Here is a 14,537-nt window from a genome sequence, read left to right as displayed (position 1 = left end):
AATATGCATCACCCCTAGAAAAAAAGAGAGAACTGTGTTTGTCTCCGTATTTCTCCACTTAGGTTTGGCATAACCAGCAGACTCTCTTCTCTGAGGGAGAGGACAAGTGTCTGCTGGTCTGGATTAAGACGCATTAACAGGAGAAGCGCATGGTCGTTCCCACAGTGCTCACCCCAACACTGGGCCAAGGTTAATGGATTGATGGGGGGAAAAAACATGCTGCATAAATGTTGAAACTTACTAAGCATGAGATCATCACTCCCAACTAGTCTTTATTTTACAAGAATCTAAACTGAAGAAATCCAACCTACACTTTCATACATAAACATTGAAAATTATTCTTATAATAGTTGGTCATACTTTTGAGGACAAACAACAGCAGTTTTTAACTGTAGGATTGTAAGGACAGGTTCGGGTCTAAAAGAGTTTCATTGAAACGGTATTGGAAGAAACTGCAATTTATTGAAGTACTGCATTGCATTTTCCTTTGTTTTTTTCAACAGGTGAGTAATTTCAGAAGTAGTAATTAGCCTTGACAGAGAGTACACAGAACGATAAGTGGATACTGTGTGCAGCGGAGGGGCTCGACAGTGCCAAGCTTTTTATTTTCAGTCAGAGCTAATTATCCTTGTTATACTGCATGACTCTTTTTTTCTTGAATTATGAGTGGAAAGTGCTGAATAGAAACTTTTTTTCCCAAGTGCCCTGAACTGTGGAGGGAAATGAAAATCACAAAGAATGAAAAGCTAGTTAGACAATGAGAGTGATCATCTATAACTGGATTCTGAAGGAACTTCCCTTTTCCTGCACTATAGAAATGTAAAGTGCTTATCAGAAAATGAGCTGGGATGTTTTTGTTTTTGTTTTTGTTTTGCTTTGTTACGGGGATGGAGGGGAATACGGGGATGGAGGGAAAAAGCTAGACTCAGCCTCACCCTCAAGCAAACCCCCAGGAAAAAAGGATTGAAAGTCGTGAATCTTTGCACAGGACCAATAAAGTGTTGGGGCGGGGAGGGGCTGTGTGAGACACAGGGGTGCAATGAATTTGAAATAACCTTAAATCCACAGGCTAGATCTCTCCGTGTGGGGACAGGTATTTGGGATCCTACCTGACCCAAATGCTACCTGTGAACTGATCTGAGAAGAGAAACTTCGGTTTTAAATCCAGTAACTATGCAATCCTGTATCTCTCCTTTTTCCTCTTCTCCATTGCCACCGCCCCCCGCCCCCCCATTATAGTGATGCATATGAGCAAAATTCCACAGATGGTGCATGCTTTTATGAGCTCAGTCCTGAAATTTGGTTTGAAATTTCCCCAGTGTCCTCTGTGCTTCTGTCTTTGCAACAGATGCACTTAAATGTTAGCAATTTATTTGCAGCCTGTGCTACAACGAGAGCTAAAGAGGAGAGAGCAAGGACTGTCAGAGGAGAAGCTGAGCTACCAGCACAGCATGACGATCCATGATCACAACTGCTGCATGAGCCCGAGGAAGCTGGTTCCTGCGTGCACTGCCAGTGAGCCGCAGAAAAAAATCAATTTTTCCTCCCCTCCAGTTCAAGTCTATTCCATGAATAAGACATTAAATCCAATTATTCTCAAGGAGCTTCTTTGCTTTCTTTAGCTTATCATGCTTAGTATTCCCACATGACAACATCTCTTTTTTTGGTCGTTAGCATTTAGCACAGGCCTCCAGCTTCTGGAGGGATAGGATGTAGCAGTTCACGAGAGTCCAGGAAGAGGAGGGTTATTTTTAAGGACACCCAAGTTCTGTAAGGTGACACGGTCTAAGAATACAGCATTGGTTCCAAGGTAACATGAGTCAACCCTTTTATTTGGTATGTCAACAGTTACATGCTCATTTAGCTGCACTGAAATATTCCTGAACAGAAAGTTATGGGCTTTCTGTGTGGGTTTAGAAATGTCAGCCAAATAAGCAGACAATGAACAAGAGCACAATGTTTTCTTCCTCTGATGTAACCATCATACGTGAGATTGGGAGATGATACTCAATTTCCCAAATAGGGGCACGCACTGGGAAAACATAATTCAGGCTGGTAACATGTACTGGAGAAGCAACTTTGGTTGTTTAACTAAGATAAAATCCCATGTATGCTGGTATTTATTACACAGGTCAGATATGCCTCTGGCCAAATTGTCCTGATCCTGTCCCCAGCTCTATGGAATTGGGAAGCTCATGACTTATTCCCAAGGTTCACAGCCTTCCTTCCTTCTTACAAAGTTCATCTTGTCACCTTCTTAATAGTTTCAGGTCATCTTTCCTACAAGGCTCTTCATTATAATGAAAACAAGCTAATGTCACTAAGTCTAAGTTTTTAATTATGGTTATTCCCAATTAATTTGGTTGCATTTGAAGCTCCTTTAAACAGCCAGCGCTGCAATTCTGACCTTGCCATTTGTTTCCTGTGTGACGGAGGCAAGTGCTTTAAATCTAACCCTCAACTCTTTCAATCCAAATGGAGACACCGATAAGACTGATTTCAAAGTGTTTTAAACCAACGCACTAGAATATGGAAAACAATCCTTCAACAAGAGACTAAACTGGTACCCAGTTTCTACACACAATCAAATTGGGTCATGATGCCTGCATGATCTGTTTGATCTCTTATGGCCTGGTTGGTGATGACAAGGTTTTAGAGACATCAATCAATCAATCAATCAATCAATCAATTCTCCCAGTGAAAATTACTTTCTTCTTCTTCTTTTTTTTTTTTTAATTCCACTCAGATGGCATCCTTTCCCTCTAACTCTCTCAAATGAGAGAGAAGAAGGGTCACCAATGACAAATGGCAGTTACTGAGGCAACACCAAGAGCTGGCTTCCCGCTCAGGAGAGGGTCCTGGGCCTCCTCCTCGTGGTTTCAGGTGCTCTGCACAGTCAGAGAAACTTCTCTGATAACGAACTATAGAAACGATCCCTGAAAGCACTTTTCAAAGGAATTAAATTGGATAATTTACAAAAAACCTTAGCACTATCCCTGGCATACTGTAAACTTGTAATAAAAGTTTGTTGTTATTTATAATAATAATAAATAGTTATTATTTTATATGCAGCATGGTCATTTAAAGCACAACATGCATTGCATAATATCATCCTATATAATAAAGGGTAATATGCAAATTGACCATAAATGCAGAACGACCGGTCGCTATGACACACACTGCCACCAGGGGGCAGATGCTCAACACAGAAGCTGCCCCCTGGTGGTCAGTGCGCTTCCTCAGGGGAGCTCTGCTCAATCACAAGCTGGGCTGACAGCTGCGAGCGCTACAGCAGTGGCAGGAGCCTCTCCTGCCTCCTCGGCAGTGCTAAGGATGTCCAACTGCGGCTTAGGCCCGCTCCCCAAGTGGACACCCCCTGAGGGGTCCCAGGCTGCCAGAGGGATGTCTGACTGCCAGCTTAGGCCTGATCCCCTGGGTAGCAGGCCTAAGCCAGCAGGTGGACATTCCCTGCGGGAATTTTCGTGCACCCGGCCTCTAGTACTATCATAATATCATACATAATATAGTGTACTTCCATATTATAAAAATACAATAGGCATCCAGTTACAATCATCAGTCCTTCACAGAGCTCTTAACATTTGCAAAATGTTAAGTAGAGAATATCGATGTGAAATAAGCTTCAAACAGAGAATCGTTTTTCTAAGATCCAGTTTTGATCATATCACTGATCTGCTTAAACCCATCAATGGCCCCATTGCTCTTAGGATAAAACTCAAATGTCACATGACTTTGCAAGGCCCTACGTGACTAGTCATTTCTTCCCTGCCTGTCGTGGTGCCTCAACACCGACCTCTGAAGCGTGGACTCTCCCCTGTCTGTGATATTCTTCCCTTCCCCCAGCCACTCCCTTAGCCAACACCTACACACCCTTCAAGATCCCACTTCAATGGCACTTCCTTCTGAGTTGGTGTCCCTCTGGTCTGATCCTACAGCATCCTGGAGGGTTGTTTGCTACTTTTCTGACAAAGAATTCTTTACACTTGCTTCTTTTCTTCTCCTGCACTAGCCCGAGAGCTCAGTGAGGGACTGTGAGAGTTGAAGTCACCACACTGCATTACAGTATTTATGTACTCGTGATTCATTTACATAACACATTTTGAATCTCTACATATGCATTGTTCAAGCCTCCATCCTCCATAATGTGGGCTGCAAAGTTCAAACAAACTAGTAATTTCAAATTGGATTTCGCCTAATACACACACATACCATACTACTCAGACTGGCTTATTCTAGTACTGTATAAGTCATTAGGAAATTCTAGGTGGAGGTCAAGGTTTGAAATATCTTCCATAACTTTATGCAAGTCAGTGTTTACTATTAACTACCATGTCTTTGTGAGTGGCACTAATGAGAGACAATCTGGTGAGAGGGGTGGAAGACTTATCCTAATGCTACATTGCAAGCACACTGCTTATTTATCCACTTGGGTGGATTGGGAGGACAATGAAGCCCCTCCCACCAAGCCATCTGGGTGTCCCCACCAGGCGGTGCCTCTGCCCTGGCCCTCTTTGCACTGCTGAGATCATTGGCTGGATTTGAGATTTGGCAGTGTTGGCCTATCAGACTTCCCACCCTCACTTCCCAATTAAGTGTGGGTATCCAGCTTCCTGGAAATTCCAAAACACGGGACAAAGAGAGCTGGACCTCGGTACAGATTTTGCAAGACTGCCCATCCTCAGAAGGGGTTCTAGGTTGTCAGGCATCCTGGCAGATGGAGCAGCTCCCTGCTCAACTGCAACACCTGAAATTCAGATGTTCTGATTCAGGGAATAAGGCTTTGTGTTACTTGTTGACATTTATGAGCTCTCCTCATACTTAAATCTCCCTGCAAATTGTATCTCTTATGCCAAAATAACTGCCTAGGTTTATAGCCTGCTCAGAAGAGTAACTCCCGACATTATTAGATTTTTAAACAGCTGAAATGGAGTGCTCAGAGATTTATATCCACGGACATTTAAAGATTTTGTTAAATATATTCCTCAACTAGAAAAATGCGAGGCACCAATTTTGTTTATGCTCTTAATTTATTGTTTGCTTGGCTAAAAGTCAGGTTGCCATCAACTGAGGGGATAAAACATGAGTCAATGGCTAAGAAAACTTAAAAAGGCTTAGATATAGCTGCTTTTAGCTTTCTGAATCGCTGGTGCCCACTTAAAATAACAGATGCACTAATATTTCCCTGGTGTTACACAAATGCTAAGAGCAGGGGAAAGCTGACCTTCTCATACTCCTGAACAATTTTAGCTCAATTATGACCCCGCATTGTAAATGCTACGATCTGCTGGTGGCTTTTTACTATAATGATTTTGCTTCTGTGGTTGAAGCTGGTATAAAATCAGTGAATGGAGGATGCAGGCACACCTTTCTAAAAATATGTGGAGTCTGGTAATTTCTCCAATAGGACAGATTAATTATATTAATGTGTCAACATAGATATTATAAGGATATGAATAGAATGAATGTATAGGAATAAAATGTATCTGTGTAACTGTTGGATTCTGCCGTAGGGATAAAGTGGCCTGGTTTCTCTGTTTTCTAATTTTTTATCTCCAGTCTGTCAGAGGCAATGATCATATTATTACAGTTGAAATGCTCTTCACCATCAGACAGACTAACAGAAAAGCCATGTACATCTCCAAATACCTCCATCAGGGAGCATTCATGCCAGCAAGAAAGGCGTAGGAAATGGTGTTAGAAGAAAGGTCAAGGAGATAGTGTTGATGTCATTAGCAGGCTTACAGAGACACAAGCTATTCCTGATCTTCTCGATTATCTTACTCTTCCTCCCAGTGCCCATGTTGGGCCACCACACAGGACTTGAAGGGTGTGGCTGGGCTGTAAAGTTGGCTGTTTCTAGGAAGTAACACAAGATGCCCTTTCTCTTGCCAACAGAAGCAAACGAAGTCTGTGTGCTGGAGGAGAACACCAGTCACCTCGGTGACTTGAGTCCAGTGCCTCTAGCTGTCTGAATGGACTCACGAAAGTTCAGGGGATGCGCCGGTGGCATGCACTCCTTCCTTCCCTCCACAAAGAGGTGGCTTTCCATTTCTTCAATTACTTTTCTTCGTGACACTTTTGTGCTTTGTTCTGCCTTTCTCTTCCTTTTTAAAATTTTTTAAATTTTATTGTGACAAGAATACTCAACATGATATTTAAGGGTAAATACTGGATTGTCAACTAGAGGCACAATGTTGTGCAGTCCATCCTCAGAACTTACTCATCTTGCTTTACTAAAACTTTATACTGTCAGGACAGGCCACCCCCAAATACCCCACAATGGCATAGTGATTACTTCGAATTGAAGCTACTTGACAAGCAGCCAGTGGGCATGCTGGCCCTCCCTTGTCTCCTTGAATGCAGGAAATAAATCTTCCCCGTGAAAGGTGCCCTCCTTCATCCAGGGGGGCTGAGAAAGATACCTTTATCACTAGAGTTAAGGAATCCAGGGCTGAGAAGCTTGTATTAACAAACCTTGTTACTTCTTTACTAATTTACTACCTAGACCCAAACTTTGCTTGGATTCCTCACTAATGAACACCCAAACTTATGTTTCTTTGTCCTGTCAAATCTTCACAAATGTATTGTTTCTTTATCTAAAAAGTACTGGTATACAAATGATACTCCTCTGAGTATCATTTATGATCTCTATGTGCAGGTATTATATTGGGTTTCTGTTAATCTGGTTGTATGTCCATTTTATTATTAGTTCAGCCATTAGAACTCAGAAGGGGGGAATTTCCCCTTCCCTGACAATACCCATTAGCAGCCCCCTCTTTTATATTTTAAAAATAGTTTTATTGATTTCAGAGAGACGAAGGGAGAGGGGGAGATAGAAACATCAATGATGAGAGAGAATCATTGATTGGCTGCCTCTTGCATGCCCCGCATCGAGCCTGAAACCTGGGTATGTGCCTTGACTAGGAATTGAACCTCCTGGTTTATAGGTCAACACTCAACTACTGAGCCACACTGGCCAGGTGCAGCTCCCTCTTTTAAATGCCTCCTTACCCCTAGCAACCACTATTCTGCTCTCTGCTTCTCTGAGTTGGAATATTTTAGGTGCTTCAGATACATGGAATCATGCAGATATTTGTTTTTCTGTGAATAGCTTTCCTCTTTTTTGTGATTTAACAGCCATCTTACAACCATGGATTAGAGAAGTAGTAGCAGACAGTTGAGTTCAAAAGTACAAGAGGCACTTGGACAGTGATTTGACCTGAGGTGTTGGGTTTTGCATTATTGTTGAAGACACATATCACCATCTCCTGAAGCAGCTATGCCAGCAAGCACACCAGGTCTTGCTGACCCATTATTGGGCCGTGACTGGAGTCTTTGGACCTGAAAGCCAAAGTTGACAATAGGATTATTAAAGACTTCCCTTATTCTCTAAATGGCTGTTTTATTAAGTATAAAATAGCTCTGTGACACATCTGATGGTTGAATCAAGCACAGACCTCTTCCTAGCTTTGCAGAAACACTGGTTCCATTACATGAGGACTTCATTATTTATTTTCATAGTCTGAAAAAAAGAGGACTTATTTTTGCTTGTTTTGATTGAGCAATGGTGTTTTACATGAAGTTCCAAATTTACTTTAAGATTTTGAGGTAAAATAAAAAAAATTTACATGAGAATTTTGGTTTTGTAATTTTTCCAATGGGAATTATTTTAATTGATAGAGCCAATAGCCTCAGTTAATTATAGCTGTTGACCTGTGTGGTGTCAAATAGGAGTGGGTAGGGGGTTGTTTTGACTTTTACTCTATATGCAGCTCACTAAAGTCATGACAAATAAACTAGAAGTTAAGTTATAAACATTTTGAACTGCAATAATGTGAAATTTTCAAAATTAATTTACAGAAACATATATTACAAAAATTAAATTATCTTTTTTAATAGCACCATAGCTTTAACTTTAAAAACCACTGTGCTTTTTTTAAAAATTGAGATATAATTAACATGTAACATTATATTAGTTTCAGCATTCAACACATTGATTCAATATTTGTACATATTGCAAAATGATCACCATAGTAAGTCTAGTTAACATCTGTCACCATACATGTTACGAAAATTTTTTTCTTGTGGTAGTGACTTTTAAGATCTACTTTCTTAGCAACTTTCAAATATGCAATACAGTATTAATAACTATAGTCACCATGCTGTACATTTACATTCCCATTACTTATTTATTTACTAACTGGAACTTTGTACCTTTTGACCCCTTTTACTCATTTCATCCAAATTATCTTTTTAAAGTGTGCTTTTTCTAGTCTGGGTAAAATGTTGGCTATTACAAATCTTGTAATAACACTAACATGGTACTTGCGCACATTTTTAAGCACTGAGTAAAATAATCTTATGGTCTCTCATCATCACAGAAAATTAGCTGCGCCCCTGAGGGGAAGGGTATTATAATTTCCTCCTCCATGTGGTGTGTCCTTGGACATTATCCTAGAAGGCATCTCTAAAGGTACTTAGCACTAATTAGCACTTTCTATAAAGATCCTCATTTGTGGAAATACTTACAGGGAGTTAGGCATCTCTTAAAAGGGTGTTGAGTATTCTTTAGTAGCTCATAGAAAAATATTGACTGCCTTTTAAAAATAACTTTCATTTTAAAAAAACCAACAGTGGGGACATTTACAAAAATTTCTGAGGAATAAGTGTACTTTCCAGAAAATTCCTTGTGTAAGTTTATTAACCGCAGTGGCAAAAGAACTGGACTCAGATCTAAGGGACCTATGCTCCAGTCCTTGTTTCACCAAGAACTGGTTGTGACATGGGAGCCCAATTGGGGCCTGATTTTCTTTAATATTTTCCCTTCCCAATGGGGTTATTGTAACAATAAAATGAGAGGTTTGATGTGAAGCACTTTGAAATGTTTAAATCCCTGAGCAAATGCAATACCTATTGTAGAAATAATCCAGACTCTGAAATGTCTGAGGTCATTGAAAAATAAGTATTTGATTAGTGGTAAAAATAATATGCCTAGAAAGGTCAGGCAATAAGTTCTATGGCTGTACATGTTCTCTTTTTAAAATATAGATTCTGGATTTGTTATTTTTTGACGGTTGGGCATCTCTCTAATTCCCCCAGAACCTCTTGAAGAAAAATGTTTGGTGTTTCTGATGTTAGCTTTAGTCAATTCCTTAAGTCATATGGGCCTAAATATTGAAGCACAACCTTTTTCTAGAAATTCAACTTAGTGAGACACTTTCCAATCCTAGAATGGTTTTCTAGACTTGGCTTTTTTTTTTTTCCAAATTACATAAGCAACATATTATTTTAGAAATTTGAAAAATAGAGAAAAAGAAAATAAAACTACCCATAACCTCATCATGTCTTTAAAAAGTTACTTAATCAAAGAGAAGAACCAAGATGGCGGCATAGGTAATCACCTATACTTGCTGACTCTCACAACCACATCAAAACCACAACTAAACGGCAGAACAACTACCACCCAGAACCGCGGGAAAGCTGGCTGAGTGGAAGTTCCACAACTAGAGAGGTGAAGAAAGCACATTGAGACTGGTAAAAGGTGCAGAGGTGCGGAAAGTGCTGGCACCTGTATGTGCTGCTCTTTTAACTGGGAGGGAGATACAAGCTTCCGCTTGCTGTGAACTCCAGTTCTTGGCGAGACTCTGGGGGACCCAAGCACATATGGGGAGAAACTGGACTGTCTGGCATCGGAACAGGAATGCAAGGGTGGCTTTCTCTTAGAGATGCTCACAGCGATCATTGTTCCTGCATGGGGGCGTGGAACATGGAGAACCGGGGACTTCTCTGGTTCAGGGCTGACTGGCAGCCATTGCTGTTTGCTCTGCCCTGGTGATTCCCACAGACCCTGCCCCAGCCAATTTACAACCCCACCCAAGCTGTGCACAGAAGCTTTTGCATATGAATGGCCTGGCCCTTTGCAATCTAAAACTTAACAAACTGCAGTTGGGTCAGAGAGCCCCAGAGCTTCCAAAAGAAAGCCCAAGGCCTGGCAGCAGCAATGGCCTTGCTTCACAGCTGGGCCTCATCTGGGCACTTCCAAACCCCATACAAAGAGGAGGAATCTGCAGATGTCTCTGTAGCTCCTGCTGGGCAGCCCCAGACAGTGGCTAACCTTGCACCTCCTTGGAGATCCAAGAGCCAGTGTACCCAGTAGTCAGAGTGAGACCATACTGGATTACAACTCTTCACATCCATAAGAGACATGCTCAAGTAGCAGACTCAGTGAGCACCGAAGCCCCACTGAAGCAAGTCTTGCCCCATAAGGGTGTCTCCTGTAAACAGATCTTCCAGTGTAGACACAGCTGGTCATCACAGCCAATTGGCCTGGAGGTCAATTCCTCCCAGTGATACCAACAACAATCAAGGGTTAACTACAACAAGACTGTGCAAACAGCCCACAAAGGGGTGCACCAAGAGACACTGGGCCCTATAGGACACCAACCACACAAGGCCACTCTATCAACTCAAGGAGACTTAGCAGCTACCCAGTACATAGAAACAAACACAGGGAAGCAACCAAAATGCGGAGACAAAGAAACAAATCACAAATGAAAGAAATGGATGAAAGCAAAATACTGGATATAGAGTTCAAAACCACGGTTATAAGGTTACTAAAGAATCCTCTAGAAACCTCTGAGAAATTTAGTGAGACCCTCAAGGATATGAAAAAAGACCAATCAGAAATTAAGCATACTGACTGAAATAGAGAATAATATACAGAGATCCAACAGCAGACTAGAGGATCCCAAGAATCAAGTCAAAGATTTGAAATACAAAGAAGCAAAAAACACCCAACCGGAAAAGCAAAAAGCAAAAAGAATCCAAAAATATGAAGATAGTGTAAGGAGCCTCTGGGACAACTTCAAGCGTATCAACATCTGAATTATGGGGGTGCCAGAAGAAGAGAGAGAGCAAGATATTGAAAACCTACTTGAAGAAATAATGACAGAAAACTTCCCCTACCTGGTGAAAGAAATAGACTTACTACAAGTCCAGGAAGCACAAAAAACCCCAAACAAGAGGAATCTAAAGAGGACCACACAAAGACACATCATAATTAAAATGCTAAGGGCAAAAGACAAAGAGAGAATCTTAAAAGCAGCAAGAGAAAAACAGTTAGTTACCTACAAGGGAGCAACCATACGACTGTCAGCTGATTTTTCAACAGAAACTATGCAGGCCAGAAGGGAGTGGCAAGAAATAATACAAAGTGATGACTAGCAAGAACCTACAATCAATATTACTCTACCCAGCAAAGCTATCATTTAGAATTGAAGGTCAGATAAAGAGCTTCACAGACAAGAAAAAGCTAAAGGAGTTCATCACCACCAAACCAGTATTATATGAAATGCTGAAGAGTATTCTCTAAGAATAGGAAGAAAAAGGTAAAGATAAAAATTATGAACAACAAAGTGACAACAAATATATATCTATCAATAAGTGAATCTAAAAATCAAGTGAATAAAAAATCTGATGAACAGAATAAACTGGTGAATATAATTGAATCAGGGGCATAGAAAGGGAGTGGATTGACAATTCTTGGGAGGAAGGGGGTGTGAGGGTGCGGGAAGAGATTGGACAAAAATCTTACACCTGTGGACGAGGACAGTGAGTGGGGTGTCGGGAGATAAGGGCATTGGGTGGGGTGGGAACCGGGTGGAGGGGAGCTATGGGGGGGAAAAAGAGGAACAACTGTAATAATCTGAACAATAAAGATTTATTTTAAAAATAAATAAATAAAAAGTTACCTAAACCAATAAGTTCGAAACCCCTCTTCATGCCACACATCCCAATCCTCAGAGACAATCACTGTTTTCCCCAGTAGTGTAGGTATCCTTTCATACTTATCCAAATGCTGCCAACTCATCAACAGGGCACCCATATATGAAAGATAATAATTAAATCCAATTACTTGATAGTCTTCCAACTTTCTATTTTATGAAACCATAGCTTTACACATTTTTTAAAAATTTTATTTATCTGAAGCTATATTTTAGTTAACAGCTTATTGACTTGGTTTACAAGTTTTGTGCATGTCCACAGAGGGTAAGTGGCCTCTATCTAGCCCCAGGCTCCACAAACTTTGGGGGTAGGGTCTGCATCAGGGAGCCTGTTGCAGCCTGTGCTCCCTAGTCCCCTGGCTCCACCTAGCCCAAAAGAACCCCTGAACCCCATCTCCTATTCCTGTTAACTCCAAGTCCAGGTCCTTCCTGGAAATTACTGATGGGAGCTGGGGAGGTGGAGGGGAGAGGCAGTGGGTAGAAGACTCAAAGGAAGTAAGAGCAAAGAGGAGAAAGTGAAAAGAAGGGAAAGAGATCTAATAGTACATTTTATTCCTGTCCTAATAGTTATGACACTGTAGTATGAGGTGTTTGTTTGTTTTTTTGTTTGTGTTTTACTTATCCATTTCTGCATGAGACTATAGCTTTGAGGACATAGGCTTGGTCATATTACAGGTACAGAATAGGCATTTAAATAATAGCTATTGTCCTTTTGACTCTCTGAGCAGCACCATGGCTGTAGGCAAGAACAAGCGCCTTATGAAAGCCAGAAAAAAGTGAGTCAAGAAAGTGGTTGATCCATTTTCTACGGACCATTGGTGTGATGTGAAAGTACAAGCTATGTTCAATATAAGAAATATTGGGGAAACACTAGTCACCAGTACTCAAGGAAACCAAATCGCATCTGGTGTTCTTCATGTTTTTGAAGAGAGCCTAGCTGATCTGCAAAATTATGAAGTTGCATTTAGAAAATTCAAGCTAATTACTGCAGATGTTCAGGGCAAAAACTGCCTGCTGAATTTCCATGGCATGGATCTTACCATGGCAAAATGTGCTCCATTGTCAAAAAATGGCAGACCATGATTGAAGCTCATGTTGACATCAAGACACCAAAGTTTATTTGCTTTGTCTATTCTGTTTAGTTTTACTAAAAAAAACACAACAATCAGATTCAGAAGACCACTATGCTCATTATCAACAGGTCCGCCAAATCCAGAGATGATGGACATCATGTCCGCGAGTTGCAGATGAACTGATTCCAGCAAGCATTGAAAGACATAGGAAGGCTGGCCAATCTATTTATCTGCTCCATGATATATTTGTTAGAAAAGTCAAAATGCTGGAGAAACCCAAGTTTGAACTGGGAAAACTCATGTAGCTTCAGGGTGAAAGTAGCAGTTCTGAAAAAGCTATCAGAGATGAGACAGGTGCTAAAGTTGAACAAGCTGATGGATATGAGCCCCAAACCCAATAATCTGTTTAAAATTCAGATAAAATGGTGACCAAAAAAATTCTACCTGTGAAATAAAACACACACACACACACACACACACACACACAAAACAATAGGTGAACAAACAAATGAGCAAATGAGAGTCCTGAAATCCTAAAGTGGAAATATAGAATTACTAAGCATCTCATACAGTGACAATTCTAAATAGAGATCTTTAAAACATTATGAGTAAGATACCTTTGGCCACCTCATTTCAAATGCATATCCTTCAATATATTTGTGAAAATATCAATGTCCTTAGCCTGTCCTATATAATAAAAGCCTAATATGCAAATTGACTAAACAGCAGAACAATCAGTGGAACAACCGGTCGCTATGACATGCACTGACCACCAGGGGGCAGATACTCAACACAGGAGCTGCCCCCAGCACGCAGGCCTCAGGATGTCCAAGGTAGGTGCCAGCAGGGGTCCCCCAATTGCCCGGCCAATTGACCCACAGATCGGCCCTGATCGCTGGCCAGGCCTAGGGACCCTACCCAGGCAGGAATTTCATGCATTGGGCCTCTAGTTGTCTAATGATGTTGTCACCCTGAATATGACCACTACCATGGTGTGCTCTAGTAGAAGTAACTACCTTATAAAATTAATACATTGTGCATATAGGTGAGATAAAACTTTTTTTGACACTGTGGATGTATTATCAAACTCACTGTTTGCTCTTGAGTTTGATCATGTATCAGTTAGAACTATGATTTTTAAAATTTTTTAATTTTTTTTATTGTTTAAAGTATTACATATAGTATTACATGTCTCCTTTTTCCCCCATTGACCTCTCCCTGGACACCCTCAGCCCCCAGCACATACCCTCATCCCCCTAGTGTCCATTGGTTATGCTTATATGCATGCATACAAGTCCTTTGGTTGATCTCTTACCCCCACCCTCCCCTGCAATATGTTTTTATTGACTTTTAGAGAAAGAGGAAGGGAGAGGGAGAGAGAAACATTCATCGGCTGCCTCATGCATGCCCCCTACTGGGGGTCAAACCGTTGACCTCTTGGTGAATGGGACAACAGTCCAGCCAGGGCTAGAATTATGATTTTTGACCCTGTGAAATAGTATAGCAATAAAGAATCAAAAGACATCAAATTTAAGGTAAGTAAGTGTCTGTTCGTGTATTTTAAAGGCAGATAAAACAAGCTGTTCGTGTATTTTAAAGGCAGATAAAACAAGCTGTGTCAGCCAAATTCTGAGTAAAGTTGCTAGTGTTGATAAAATGGCAG

General features: G+C 40.9%; 1 pseudogene across 1 annotated transcript; it reads left to right on the top strand.

Annotated features, from left to right (window-relative positions):
* The first annotated feature begins 12,533 nt into the window (after positions 1–12,533).
* LOC307102762 (small ribosomal subunit protein eS1-like) lies at positions 12,534–13,275 on the top strand (annotated as a pseudogene). Its single transcript has one exon. The product of its transcript is annotated as a small ribosomal subunit protein eS1-like (transcript).
* Positions 13,276–14,537: the final 1,262 nt, after the last annotated feature.

This window comes from Cnephaeus nilssonii (genome assembly GCF_951640355.1).
Source record: "Cnephaeus nilssonii genome assembly, chromosome: 7".
Taxonomy (NCBI): domain Eukaryota; kingdom Metazoa; phylum Chordata; class Mammalia; order Chiroptera; family Vespertilionidae; genus Cnephaeus; species Cnephaeus nilssonii.
The sequence above is the reverse complement of the archived record's forward strand: the minus strand, read 5'-3'. Positions and strand labels throughout refer to the sequence as shown.